Source organism: Trachypithecus francoisi, unplaced genomic scaffold (assembly GCF_009764315.1).
Source record: "Trachypithecus francoisi isolate TF-2019V2 unplaced genomic scaffold, Tfra_2.0 Contig01474, whole genome shotgun sequence".
Lineage (NCBI taxonomy): Eukaryota > Metazoa > Chordata > Mammalia > Primates > Cercopithecidae > Trachypithecus > Trachypithecus francoisi.
Window position 1 is genome coordinate 7261634 of NW_022681435.1, and position 13588 is coordinate 7275221.

General features: G+C 41.4%; 1 protein-coding gene across 2 annotated transcripts in view; it reads left to right on the forward strand.

The window, feature by feature from the left end:
• The first annotated feature begins 1645 nt into the window (after positions 1 to 1645).
• The window catches only part of CDH20 (cadherin 20), a 220828-nt gene continuing 208885 nt past the window's right edge, over positions 1646 to 13588 (forward strand). The window contains exon 1 of one of the 2 annotated variants that reach the window (XM_033238876.1): positions 1646 to 2039. The gene's annotated coding sequence lies outside the window, so the exon portion shown is untranslated. The remainder of the gene's footprint in view (positions 2040 to 13588) is intronic. The other variant, XM_033238884.1, reaches the window with a different exon arrangement.

A 13588-nucleotide genomic window follows, 5' to 3' on the forward strand; every position in this document is an offset into this window, starting at 1 on the left:
GCTTTATGATAATCCACTTCCACTTAATGAATAGTAAATACATTTCATTTTCCTTATTATTTCCTTAATATCATTTTCTTTCCTCCAGACTATTGTAAGAATACAGCATATAAAATGTATAGCATATAAAATATGTGTTAGTCGACTGCTTATGTTATCCATAAAGTTTCCAGACAACAGTAGGCAATTAGTAGTCAAGTTTTGGGGAGTCAAAAGTTATATGTGGGTTTTTGACTACATGAGTGTCAGTGCTCCTGACTCCCATGTTGTTCAAGGGTCAGCTGCCCTTACTTTTTTGAGCCACAACTGCATCATCTATTAAAATAGAGAAATAATAGTCTAGACTGAATAGAGTTGTTGGAAAAATGAAATGAAATGAAATAACATGTGTAACACATGTCTGTCACATAACAAGTTCTCCATAAACATTAGCTATTCTGCTATTAATAATTACTGTTATAACTATGAGTTCTAATTCTAGGCCTGCTGAAACCTATTAAAATATGGCATGACTGCCTTAACTGGGATACTATTTCTATTGTCACACACTTGGGAATCTTACTGGATATTTATATGCATCATTTTATCAGTTCTTTATACACATTGATCATTTGGCCACAGAGCAGTTGTACAAATAGATTATTTAGTAACTTTCTGTATTACAATCAGTGATGGGGGAGGAAATCCTCCAAGCACCTCACTTGAAGAGAAACGTAGAAACCACATCCGGCGAAGAGTCCCCCTCTAGCCACTGCGAAACCCAAGTTGTCATCAATAACTTGACATTCTAGGGTAGGAATCAGGACAGGAGAGAGGTGATCTCTCCTTTTGACCTTGTGTATTCTGACCTCAGAAATAAGAGCTTGAGCTACAGAACTGGAATTGCCTTCTGGAATGGCCTGTCACAGTATTGTGTGATTTGGGGGACCCTCTTCATCTGGGGGAGAAGGGTGGTCTCAGCTTCCACCTCAGAAATTTCTGACCCTTAATATACCTTCACCCGATCTCTACTTAAAGGCTTAAAACTCTAAGATTTTCCTATGAGGACAAAAAGAAAAGGAAATCTGAGCATTTCAAGAAATTCTTAAAAGTCGATACGTGAGGTTTCCCTCACATACGCCATCTTCCCCTACCTCTCCTCTTGAAAACAATTAGTATTTTGCACCCTCAAGGTCAAGGTTAAACCCAGGTTGGTACTCATTTCCTTTCTGATCTTATTTGCCTTTTCCTGTTCTACTCATCAACTGCGTCTTCCAGAATCTCTGCAGAATAATTACCTCAACTTCAGGGGAAAGTTCGGATGTAAATACCCCCGCCCCCCTCCCCACGTCCACACATCGCCTTTCTTCTCTCTCCCTCTTAACATTTCCTTAGGCAGTCAGCCAATAGAGGAGTTCAAACATTTAAATGCGGTATCTTAACTGCATTTAAAGAATTAACCCATTTTGCTCCTCACTGGTGTAAACCACAGGGTGCCAACCGGACGTTAATTGCTTTCATCTGGTGAGGTTCCAGACCGCTCCTCAGAAGGAAGGAGCGCACATTCCTGGCACCAATTGGCTAATTCAATTTACTTCAACGGCATTAGCCTCTGTCAGAATATTCATGAGCAAGGGAATGAGGACCCACGGCACAGGCAGGCAGCAGCCACTCCGGCTAGGGAAGGCGCGAGGGAGGGGAAGCGGACCGCGCACCGCGCTTGGGGGACGGTGACCGCGACCAGGGGGCTCTTCTCACTGGACTGAACGCGGCGGCCGCGGGAGGGCAGGACAGGGCATCGTCGGGGTTGGCGCACTTGGCAGTGCCCCCCAACTCCTGGCGACCGCACGGAGACTTTGCGAAACATCCGAAGGCAGAAAAGCTGTGACACTTCTGACAGTGGGGGTAGGGGGGTGGGGGGCGGGGACAGCGCTGCGAGCAGGGGCGAAGAGACCCAGCGGGGCACCAGCCGCTCAGTGTGGGAGGCAGCGATGTGAGCAGGACGCCCGCCCTGGAGCAGTCAGGACCGAAGGTCTCCGGAGAGTCGCCGGCCTTGCCAGGTAACGCAGAGGGCTCGGGTCGGGCTCCGCTTCTGGGGCCCGGGACTCCAGGCGCGCAGAGCCAGCCCTCTGGGGCGAGAGCCCCGGGCGCTGCGCGCGGTCCCGCTCCGCGCTGCGCTCTCCCAGCAACTCCCTGCCGCCTTGGCGAGCCTACCGGCCACTCTTGAGTTCGACTTCCTCGGACTTCGTGGGAAAAGGGGGTGGAAAGGGGCTGCCCGGACTCAGGGAGCTGCTCTCTGGAAGCAGAGAAGCTGGGGCGCACCGGGGCAGGTGGAGGACGTGGCGCGCTGGGAGCGGGGACCGCGCACGCCTGGGAATGGTGACTGGGGATCCAGGAGCGCGGCTTGCCGGGGATTCTTGGCACCGGCTTCACCCTCACTGGTCCCGCGGGCAGCGGCGCCTCCCTCCGCCTGCAGAGGAGACAGGGTGGCCGCGTCCCTCGCACAGAGATGTGCGCCGGGAAGGGGACCAGAGTGCGAGGCTCCGGGGAGGCGCAGGCACCTACGGGGCCGATCCCTGGTCCGCGCCTCGAGCCGCGCCCCCGCCCCCGCCCGAGCTCGGCAGTGGGAGGAGAATGTGGTGGGGACTCGCGTCCCCGCCACCTGCCGGACTTCGCCAACTCCCCGGATTTCCTGTCCTCGGGCCCTGACACTCCCAAGGAAAGCTCTGAATTGCGCGCGAGCTGTTTGGTTTTTGCTTGTTGTAGTTACCCTGGGGGAAGAGAGCCCGGGGGCAAGGGGGTCAAATCGGGTGAAAGTTTCAGATACGCAAAGAAATGTTACCTAGGAGTCCCAACGTAACCTTAGCAATAGGAGAGACTGCAGCGGCCTTTGCCTAGCTATCCGCCTCTGGGGCGGCAGTGAGGGCTGAAATCTGGAGGGCAGCCGGGAGGCAGCGCCAGAACCTTGTTTTGTTTCTGCTGAGACTAGGCTGGAAGTGAGAGGAGCTAGCACCAGAGAATCGGGGAGTTGGTCGCCTGGTAGATTCAGAGTTTACGATGTTGTTGCTATTATTATTAACGCTCTTGTTATTGGCACGAGCACCAGAACAATTTTGTTTTTTTCTGATTGTTATGAATCGCCTGGAAACTGAACCTGCGGCCCCCTCCCCTGAAATGAAATGTCCCCGGACCTCCTCTAGTCTCTGATGTGTGTCTTTCCACCAAAGGAAATTACCCAGTCAGAGTTGTGGTGCTGTCAGGGACTCAGCTAAGGAATTGGATCTACCCAAGAACAACAAAAAGTTGAAACTAGGATGTGTTTGAACCCATGCTTATCAATGAGTATTATGTTCCTATCTGCTCACCTTCCTCAGCCGCCTCTGACTGAGGAACCCTGAAGGCACAGCCATCTTGAGCCCCATAGTTGACCCAGCGTTTCCCTTTCATTTATTTATACAACCTGGGAAAATCTTTTCCCTTTAGTGTTACCCTTGCAGTCTCGTTGGACATACTGAAAGGATTCAGGTCCTGACACTGGAGGAATCCACAAGGGCACCTGTGGTTGCCAACTCTTGGCTTGACTCTGTTCAGATGTTGTCCAGGGTGCGGGCTTGGGCAGCTGATGAAGCAGAAAGCTGGGCGAGGGTGTGGGAGAATAGTATGGCAGAGTTAAGCTGAGTGCAGGAGATGAGGTCAAACCTCCACGCCGGCCACATCCCTTCCTGCCAGAGAAAAAAGAGACGAATGAAGATCAGGAGGGAAGTATTATAAATTGGAACCAAGCTCTTAGAGTCTACTTAGGCTGTGAACCAAGCTCTCAGCGTCTACTGAGGCTTTGGCCATTGACTTTGGCGTGACCTTTCTTTTCAGTGCTTCTGATTTTCGCTCTCTGCAGATACTCAAGTAACTGTGCCTTTCTAACAGGACAGTTGTCATGAGATGATCTAATTTTGTATCCAAAAAAATGCTTTGAGCATCCGGGAAAGGACAGTCTATAAAATATGCCATTTTAATGTTTTGTGAAAAGTTTCCTACACTGCAGGTTAAGGAGATATATTTTTAGCATGTGTGCCATGTGGCAGTGTAAAATTAAAATGGAAAAGGAAAGTACAAACATAAAAATGACTTAGCATTCTTGACATTCGTGTGCATACTTGTAGAAAAATTATCTTTCATTTGGGGAGAGTTGCCGGGAAATTTAATCAGTGTTTATACTACTGAAACGCCCCCTTCTACCTTTCTGCCCTGTAAAATTTTATGACCCAGTTCTCACTGGAAAAGCGATGTGTCTGTAGTAAGTGCTGAGGGCTGAGAGGAGAGACTGAGGTTGTTAGGGGAACTGTTACACAGGGTTTGGAGACTGGAATTGGAAGGAAGATGTCACTATCCTCAAAGAGCAGAGCAATGTTCGTCAGAAGAAAGCAGCTGAGCAGCACAGGATAACAGCTCTAACATTGCTTGTCCTCTGCTCTCAGATTCAGGAAGAGGACTCCATGAGACAGCCCAGAGGGCTAACCAAGGCATTTTTCCCTCCTCCGTTGGGTAAAAGCACTGTCTCCTTTTAGACTTTGGATTGGTATTAACTTCTCTCTTCCTGTCTGTCATAGTGCAGTAGTCTGCTCTTGCCATCTCCAAGAGACTCAGATGTACCCTATACCCTCTCAGACACTTACACATTTGTAAATATCCCCCAGGTTCTGAAGCTTCTCAAAGATCTGCAGCTGTTGGTGGATTTAAGTAAATAGTTGGAAGTCATCAAGAGAGCCACTGAAAAGTGGGTATGTTTTTCCCCTGGTGGAGAAGTTATTGAATGCCTTTTGAGGCAGAAAATTAGCAGTTCAGAAAAGCAGGAGGGAGTTCCTTGACTTCCCTCTATCCATAAACCAGTAGTTGTATTTTTCTTTCCCTCATAGTAGTGAGCACTGTTTGGCCAAGCATATTTTACAATTTTGGACTTAAAATGGGGTTTTTGCTGATGGTGTTCTATGGAGAAAGGAAAAACGTAAAGAGACACGGAAGGAAGAGCTGCAGTGGCGAGAACATAAATCAGCCAGAATATATGGGGGGTTGATGAGAATAGGTCTTTTCACCCTAAAAAAAAAATGTCCACTTTGGAAGAAAAAGAAGTCTGATTATTGGCATCCAGGGCTGAAACCAAGGCAGCTGATGCCGAGAGGAGCCAAAGGGCAGTTCTTCTTCGTTTAGAAACAGCAAGACAGCCTCTGCCAAAGATTGCTGTAAACACGGAATAAAGATTTCATTGTGGGCTGGTGTGACTAGAATAATTAGACAGTTAATTGTTGATTCTGATCTGGTGGTGCTGCAATCAGTAGTGCAGAGTGGCGAAAAGAAGAGCAAGAGAGAAATAGAAAAGTAACATTTATCACTTTTAGATTCATTTGTTTTACTTTGATGGCACTTTGGGAAATCCTCGTTATTTCCCCTTCCTTACCCCCAAAGGCATATTCCCAGAATACCAGAGAGCTAAGACTCAGGGCTGCCATTTTTATTCCCTCTACATTCTACTTTGGATATAGGGAAATTTTCTTGTCCTCTAAAAACAGCATGTAAAGCTATAATAAAAATAAATGCATTACCTAATTCTAGTATTAAATATATTTTATTTATATGTAAACTCCATATTAACTCAATCAACATATATGCAAATAGCACCAGATTTTTATGCTTCTCCAATACTTTTTTTCTCGGACATATAAGACTTAAAAAGTAAATATTTCATTTTTGACATTTAATTATTGTCTATTGTGAAACAAATTGTTACAGTGATTAATCTTTCACATTTAATTGAAGAAACAACCTCCTCCATATTTTCATACTAATTTAGAGACCAAGAAAACATATTTTATGTAATAAAGGTGGTTTTAAGTAACCGAGCATCTACAGGTTTTATATTCAGTAGACTGTGACTTATTGTTATTTACTAAAAGAAGGCACTGTCATCAATTCCTTCTGAAATGACTACTGCAAATGAAGACATAAGTAAGGGACTATACACAGCATTAAGCACACAGTGTCTGGGGAGGGGTAAATGAAGAACCATGTGTTCATTAGGTTCAGCCCTCCCTGAATCCTGATATTGACATGGAATATACAGCAAAGTTGTCATTAGTTGAATATAAAAAAGGAACATCTTTAAGTGTCAATGTTAAGTATAATTGTTCTGGAAATAAAAGCATTGTTATAAAAGCATTATACATTAGCATAAACATAACATGACTATATAACATAAGGTCATACAGTCTCATAAAGAGAAATACTTAGTTTCTCCAAAATATTCTTGTCTGTTTTCTTAAGAGGTGCAACACTATCTTTACTAGCCTTCAATTTATTTTATCCATCACAAATCAAAAGGGATTGCAAAAGCAGAATACTTACTGAAGTGTTTTGTTTTGTTTTGTTTTTGAGACGGAGTCTCACTCTGTCGCCCAGGCTGGAGTGCAGTGGCAGGATCTCAGCTCACTGCAAGCTCCGCCTCCCAGGTTCATGCCATTCTCCTGCCTCAGTCTCCCCAGTAGCTGGGCCTACAGGCGCCTGCCACCATGCCTGGCTAATTTTTTGTGTTTTTAATAGAGACGGGGTTTCAGTGTTAGCCAGGATGGTTTTGATCTCCTGACCTCGTGATCCGCCCGCCTCAACCCTCCAAAGTGCTGGGATTACAGGAGTGAGCCACCGCGCCTGGCCTTACTGAAGTGTTAAATAGCATAAGTAGTACAAAATTATGAAACTAGCTCTCAGAAGACAAAATTTTGCTTTAAAAAATGCACTGTCTACAGCAATTAAAAATAGAAAATCATATTACCACATTAAGTTATTGCAACAACCTATTTTAAAGAGATTTTATTCTTTTTTTATTTAATTGCTATCCATGGTTTGCTAACTAGTGATTCAGAATAATCTGCCAATCTCTTGCTAACCAGGACTCTCTAGTTAAGAATGTTCCTAATTACGTATGGATTAACTTAATTTTAGAACCCTGAGAACATTCAATGCAAAACATTACTCAAGTGCAATGCAAAATAGAAATGATCCAATTCACCTCAAGGTATATGTAATTTTTTTTTTTAGATTAAGCTATCATAGAAGAGAGGACATCTGGCCTACAAATATATCACTGAATAACCACTATAAAAGAGTAAAGGAAGCTATAAACTATTACATCCTTAAAACATAATGTTTTAACAATATCACTCATCTCTTCTTCCTAAGCAGTAAGGGCTAGCATGTAAAGTACCACGCAAAAGTGCAAATGTCAGAAACATGCACAGCATTGCCTGATATGGGGGTATCCTTGCTATTTATTAGAATGTTTAACAATGTAATCACAAGTTTAGAGTGTGTTCTGACTAATGCCATTACCTCCAAAGAGTAAAGAGGTATCTTGCATGGGAGCCCTCTCTTCTTTATAGTTCTACATCTCTTAACTAGAATCTTGCTCACAATAGATTCTTTAAAAATATGTGATTTGGTTTTTAATAAGGAATATAAAATTGAATCAACTGAATTTTCAAGTTAAATAAATTTATAATATTTAATTAAATATTTAAGTCAAATATTTGAATGGTCCTTGTTACTTTGAATTATTTCTTTAAATTGACAAGATTTGCCTGTGACCATTAGTATTAATTATTGGCAATATTCTGGCATGGACATTAGGGAGGTGAGAAAGTAGGAAATCTTTTAAGTTGAAGGGTTTTGTTTTCTAAGTTTTACCTAACTCTTAAATGTGTGTTTGCAAATATACGCTGTTAAAATGTACAATACCTCTTTATAAAAAAAAGCGGTACTGTCACTGAATTTATTATTTACAAGTAGTAACATAAACAGATTCTACTCTTTAAGTACTGAGTCTTTTTTATTTTAGATTCAGGGGTACATGTGCAAGTTTATTACACACACACACACATATGTGTATATATAGTGTGTGTGTATATCTATATCATAAGGAGAGATTGGACTTCTAGTGTACGCATCACCCAAATAATGACCATTGTACCCCACAGATAATAATTTTTCAACCGTCGACTTCCTTCCAGCCTTCCCACTTCTGAAGGCCTCAGCGTCTATTCTTTCCATCCTTACGTTCATGTATTAAGTGCTGAGTCTTAGATCAAACATGACTAAATAACTGCATGTTCTCTGTTATATCAACCAATTAAAGGGTAACTAATAAGGTGATCATTTGATTCCATGTAATGGATACATTTGATGGTCACAGAAATTTCTTTGATGTGTAGCCCCCAACACCCCAACACTCCAACCATACAACTGCAACTCTGTGTTCAACATCTGGCAGGAGAACAAAAACTTAACTCTTAATACTTCACATTGAAATTATTTGTGACTAATACACTCCTACTTATCTGTTCCTGCACCTGGTTTATAACTAAAATAAGCTATGTTAACCTTCCACCCAAAATGAAAAACAGATGAGTGTTAGGAACTAAACTGTCTGTAGCTAAATCTTCAGCCTTTTTTTTTTTTTTTTTTTTAAAGGTCTGACCTTCGCTGAATGAACAAGGTAATCTTAGCATTTTCCCAGAGAACAGTACATAGTGTAATATGTTGGCATAATTGGGAGCTAGTAGTCAAAAGAAAACCAGGATATAATTAGCATGGAGATTCAATTACCACTTGTTCCCACAGAGGGTTGTTTACTAGGATTAGAGTTAAGGTTGTGGGCAAAATAGCATGGAAAGAGATACAGGATAGTTTTTTTTTTTTTTTTTGCTGTTCTTTAGCTGGTATCTTTGGACAGAACCAAATTTTGATTTCCACTTTCTCCCAATAATTTAAAAATACAGCTTACTAAATAGCAGCTTATATAAATTGTTGGGTAGAAATTTTAAGTGTACTCATAAATATTATAGATATACTTTTACAAATATTTGGTCAAAGCTATTAATACAAAATATTTTCTGAAGGAATACATCCATCTTTTATTATGCTCATGATTGTTTCACTTGGTAAACTCAATGTCTTTGAACCCCTTACTAAGTCCTAATAAGGGATTAAATTGTACTGATTATAAATAATTGATGAACTTATATAATTTGTTTTTAAGCCAACAGATGTAATTTCCTTTAGCAATTTAATTAAAAATTGGCTAAAGAAATTTCATTTAGAAGTAATCTTATCTATATTTGAAAGGGCTACCAAATATGTTTCTTTTTAATTTGAAAGATGTTGAGCACTAAAATAAGAGTAACAAGATAGACAGAAATGAACATTTAATGTTTGCATCAAAGGATATCTTTTTCCATGCAAATGGCTTGAACAGACATGTAGAGTAGGCAGTATCACCCACCTACCACTGTTGAAGGTCAGACAAGGACTGGGAGAAACTAACTGGAAGATACAGCCATCTCCATGCCCACCTCCCACACTGGTGCCAATGTTCTCTTATGTTTTACTCTGTCCAGGCTGTTATGACAAAATACCACAGACTTGGTGACTAATAACAGAAATTTATCTTTCACAGTTCTGGAGGCTGAAGTCCAAGATCAAGGTGCCAGCATGGTCCATTTCTGGTGAGGGCCCTCTTCTGAGTTGCAGACTGCTATCTTCTCATTGTATTCTCACATGACAGAAAAAGGGGAAGAGAGCTCCCTGGGGTCCTCCCCCCCCTTTTTTAAGGGCAAGAATTTCATTCACAAGGGCTCTACCCTGATTACACAATGACTGCCTCGAGGTCTCCCTCCTAATGCCATTCCATTATGGGTTAGGATTTCAATGTGTGAACTTGGGGGAGACACAAACATTCACAGGTCATTGCATCTCATCTTCATTTTCTAATGCAAGAAACAATACAATTTCCAATATTTCTTTTTGAAATCCCTTGATTCCCTGCACCAAATACTTCATATCAATTTGCAGAGGCACCAACCATCATTACATCATTGAAAGCAAGCACCACACTTGACAGCATGTGTCTTGTAGGCTTTTTTGGAATATTAAGTAAGAATCTAAATCTATGCCTATACTTTGCACAAACTGGCAAGATCTCCCAAGGATGTTCATCTTATAAATAAAGATTAAATAACACTTTTGTGCTACCATTAATATCAAATTGCATTTAAAGCAAATAGTAGCTAGCAACCAAAGTACATCTTCATTAACATCATAGTTTTGAAGTGTTACAGTTGTGTCTGCCTTTATGCTTAGCTGATACCCTCATCTCCATAATACTGGGAACATTTCAGTCTAAAAATATGAGGCATACTCATATTTGAAAATAAAATCTTTAAGCAATCATTAAAATATTAATCCATTTGGCAGTTAGCATCTCAGTGGAATACTTCAGGCAGCTCAGCACAGAGGATATTATTTGACTCATGGAGCTGGTTAACATTTGAAGATCAAATTGTTGAGGGTTGTTTCTTTAAACACAGGAAAACAACAGATTTCTTCATGAAATACCAAGTGCTATACATTTCTTTGGCTACATCTATCTATTTCACTCATGTCAAAACATGTAGCATTCAGAGGAAAAACTGACAGAGCAAAATAAATAAATAAATAAATAACCACCATTTATTTCGTCATACCTCTCTGCCAGACACTGTGAGTGCTTCATGAGCATTACCTCTCTAATCCTCTCACTGAATTCAGTATTGTTACCATCTTCACTTTGCAGATGCAGAAACTGATGAAGTGGTCACCACAAGAGGTTTCAAACACAGGACTCTCTGGCTCCCACACTTGTGGTCTTCACCACTCAGTTCTACTGCTTCCTCTTCCCAAGCAGCGTTTCTCATCCTGGCTATGACTACTGACATTTTGCCTGGTGAATTCTTTGTCTGGGACAGGAAGTCCCCTACACATTGTAGGATATTTAATAGCACCCCTGTCTTCTACTTACTAGATACCAATAACATGATCCCACTTGGGACAACAGAAAATGTCTCCAGACCTTGCCAAATGTCAAATCCAGAAGTAAAAGTACCCCTAGTTGAGGACCACTGCCTTAGTAAAGTTCAATTTTCATTCATCCTTATTATAGTATACATTTTCAATTTAAGAGTAGGGCATCCATTTTCCAGATCATAATGTAGATAGTTCCCATGGTTATATCAGCCACATTATATATGATTTGTTATATATATATATATATATAACATACACATATATATAACATATATATATATCACACACACACACACACACATATATATATATATAACATATATATATCAGACAAAACTTTAGGAGAAAAAATCATTAAGTCAACATGCCTTCATTAAGATTAAGTCTTTCCCTACTAAACTTGTTTCCTTTGGGACCCAGACTGGATGATCAGTGGATTGCCCTGATTGTATCTTTGTACCAACAAAAGCTGGAACAATGGTTGAAAGGGCATTGTCCACAGTGCCCCCAAAAGTCCATTAATAGATGGTTTGTTAGACTCCAAGCTCCTTGAGGATAAAGATGGGAACTCTCTTGTTCATCTTTATATGCCCTGAACCCAATATCTTACCTGGCACATAATCAGGGCACAGCAAGTACTTCTTTAATAAACCAATGAAGCCCTGGTTACCCCAATGCAGGTTCTGAATGCTCTGCTCTGGGCTTCTAGCTGGATGTGCCATGTATTACATTTTGGTTTAACTTGTAGCATGGACATGCACATTATGGTATGCCAGTCATACAAATTTAATGAAACCTGAATGAATAGTTTATATTAGATGAAGAAATGGGGTCAAAAAGGCTGATATGATCCACTATATATGACCAGATAAAATTTAACACAAACATGTGCCAGTGAGAAAAGCACATGTGGAGGTTGAGTGCCACACCCAAGACCACTCTGCCAGAGAAAAGCAGACCCAGGATGCAAATTCAGGCCTTTAGATATCCACTGTATCCACTGTTTCCAGGGATGAGTCCATCCTGCTTTACTTTCTCTTGGTCAGGGTGCACTGAGATGTCCTGTTCTGTTCTACTCATCACACTGTACCTGAGCTGTGTAGAAAGTAGCCAGTGGTCGGGAAAGGGCTCAACAACATGCCTTCCACATGAGAAATGGTTGAAGGTCTTCAAAATAGCCGACCTGACACAGAAAAGACTTAGAGGAAGCACAATAATCCTCTTCAAGTATCTGAAATATCTTCATGTGAAACAGAAAATATATTTATTCTGCATTGCTATGGAGGCCTGGACCAGGGTCAATGAATGGGGAGCATATTTTATTCCAGCAAAATGATGAGCTTCCTAATGATGAATTGCCTTATGTTGAAATGGGCTTTCCCAGAGAGCAGTGAGTTCCCAGCAGCCAGAGGAGAACGTGCAGATGACTGGCCTATGGGAGTCTGAGCACAGACATCAGATCGGGGAAGGTATCACAGGTCCTCCAAGGTGCTTTCTAGCCTGTGGTGCATGTGAACTCTTTTTTAGAGGCTATTGGTTGACCTTGTAAACTACTCTGTGTAATTTTGTTAAGAAAAGCAAGATGTACTATTTCCTCTAACCCACATAGTCACTCATAGGGGTAGAGCAAATACACAGGAAAGAGGATCCTACCATATGCCATGTAAAATAAGAATCACTTGCCATGGGCCAAGCCCTGTCAACAGCACTCCATCAGTATTATCCCATCTATTCCTGATAATGCCATGAGGTACAAATATCATCACCATTTAGTAGCTGAAGAAATGAAGTCACAGAGAAGATAAATAAGTCTCCCAAGAGCACAGAGCTAGTTATTCTAGCCTTACTGCTTGAACCTGAGTCTGTACAAAATTATGAAGTCTGTTTTGTAACTATAATACTATGGTATACCACCTCATCCTTTCAGCAGGGATGCACTAGTTAATTTGAAATGTTGCCAGTTTCTAGAGTTTGAGACATATGGCTATTTAAATGCAGATACCTAAAATATCTTCCAAAGAATAAAATACGTAATTTTAAAAATTATTTGCTGTTTTCTGTTAACCATGATATCACTTCCTTCAAATAGTGCAAATTACCATGAGTTGACTTTAAGTAAATGAGCAGGCCGGGCGCGGTGGCTCACGCCTGTAATCCCAGCACTTTGGGAGGCCAAAGCAGGCAGATCACAAGGTCAGGAGATCGAGATCACCCTGGCTAACACGGTGAAACCCCATCTCTATAAAAATACAAAATATTAGCTGGGCATGGTGGTGGGCACCTGTAGTCCCAGCTACTCGGGAGGCTGAGGCAGAAGAATGGTGTGAACCCAGGAGGCAGAGCTTGCAGTAAGCCGAGATTGTGCCACTGCACTCCAGCCTGGGCGAAGAGCAAGGCTCCGTCTCAAAAAAAAAAAAAAAAAAAGTAAATGAGCAAAATAGGACTTTTAGGGCTTTAAAAAAACTGTCTATAGAAGAAAGATTGGTAATGGCATTTCAGATGCTGTTCTATAAATTAGGGAATTAAAACCCAGGTATCCAGACTGCAAGGTACTAGTGCAAAACAAGATCATGACTTTCATTTCCACAAGTTCAGAAAATTCTAATGGTCAAGGGTTTAAGATGATTTTATTATTAGAGATCATGCTGTCTTCTAATTATGGTTATCTCCTTTGGTTATCTTCTGTCTTATGATTATTTTGGTGAACATTTCATAAATCCAAACT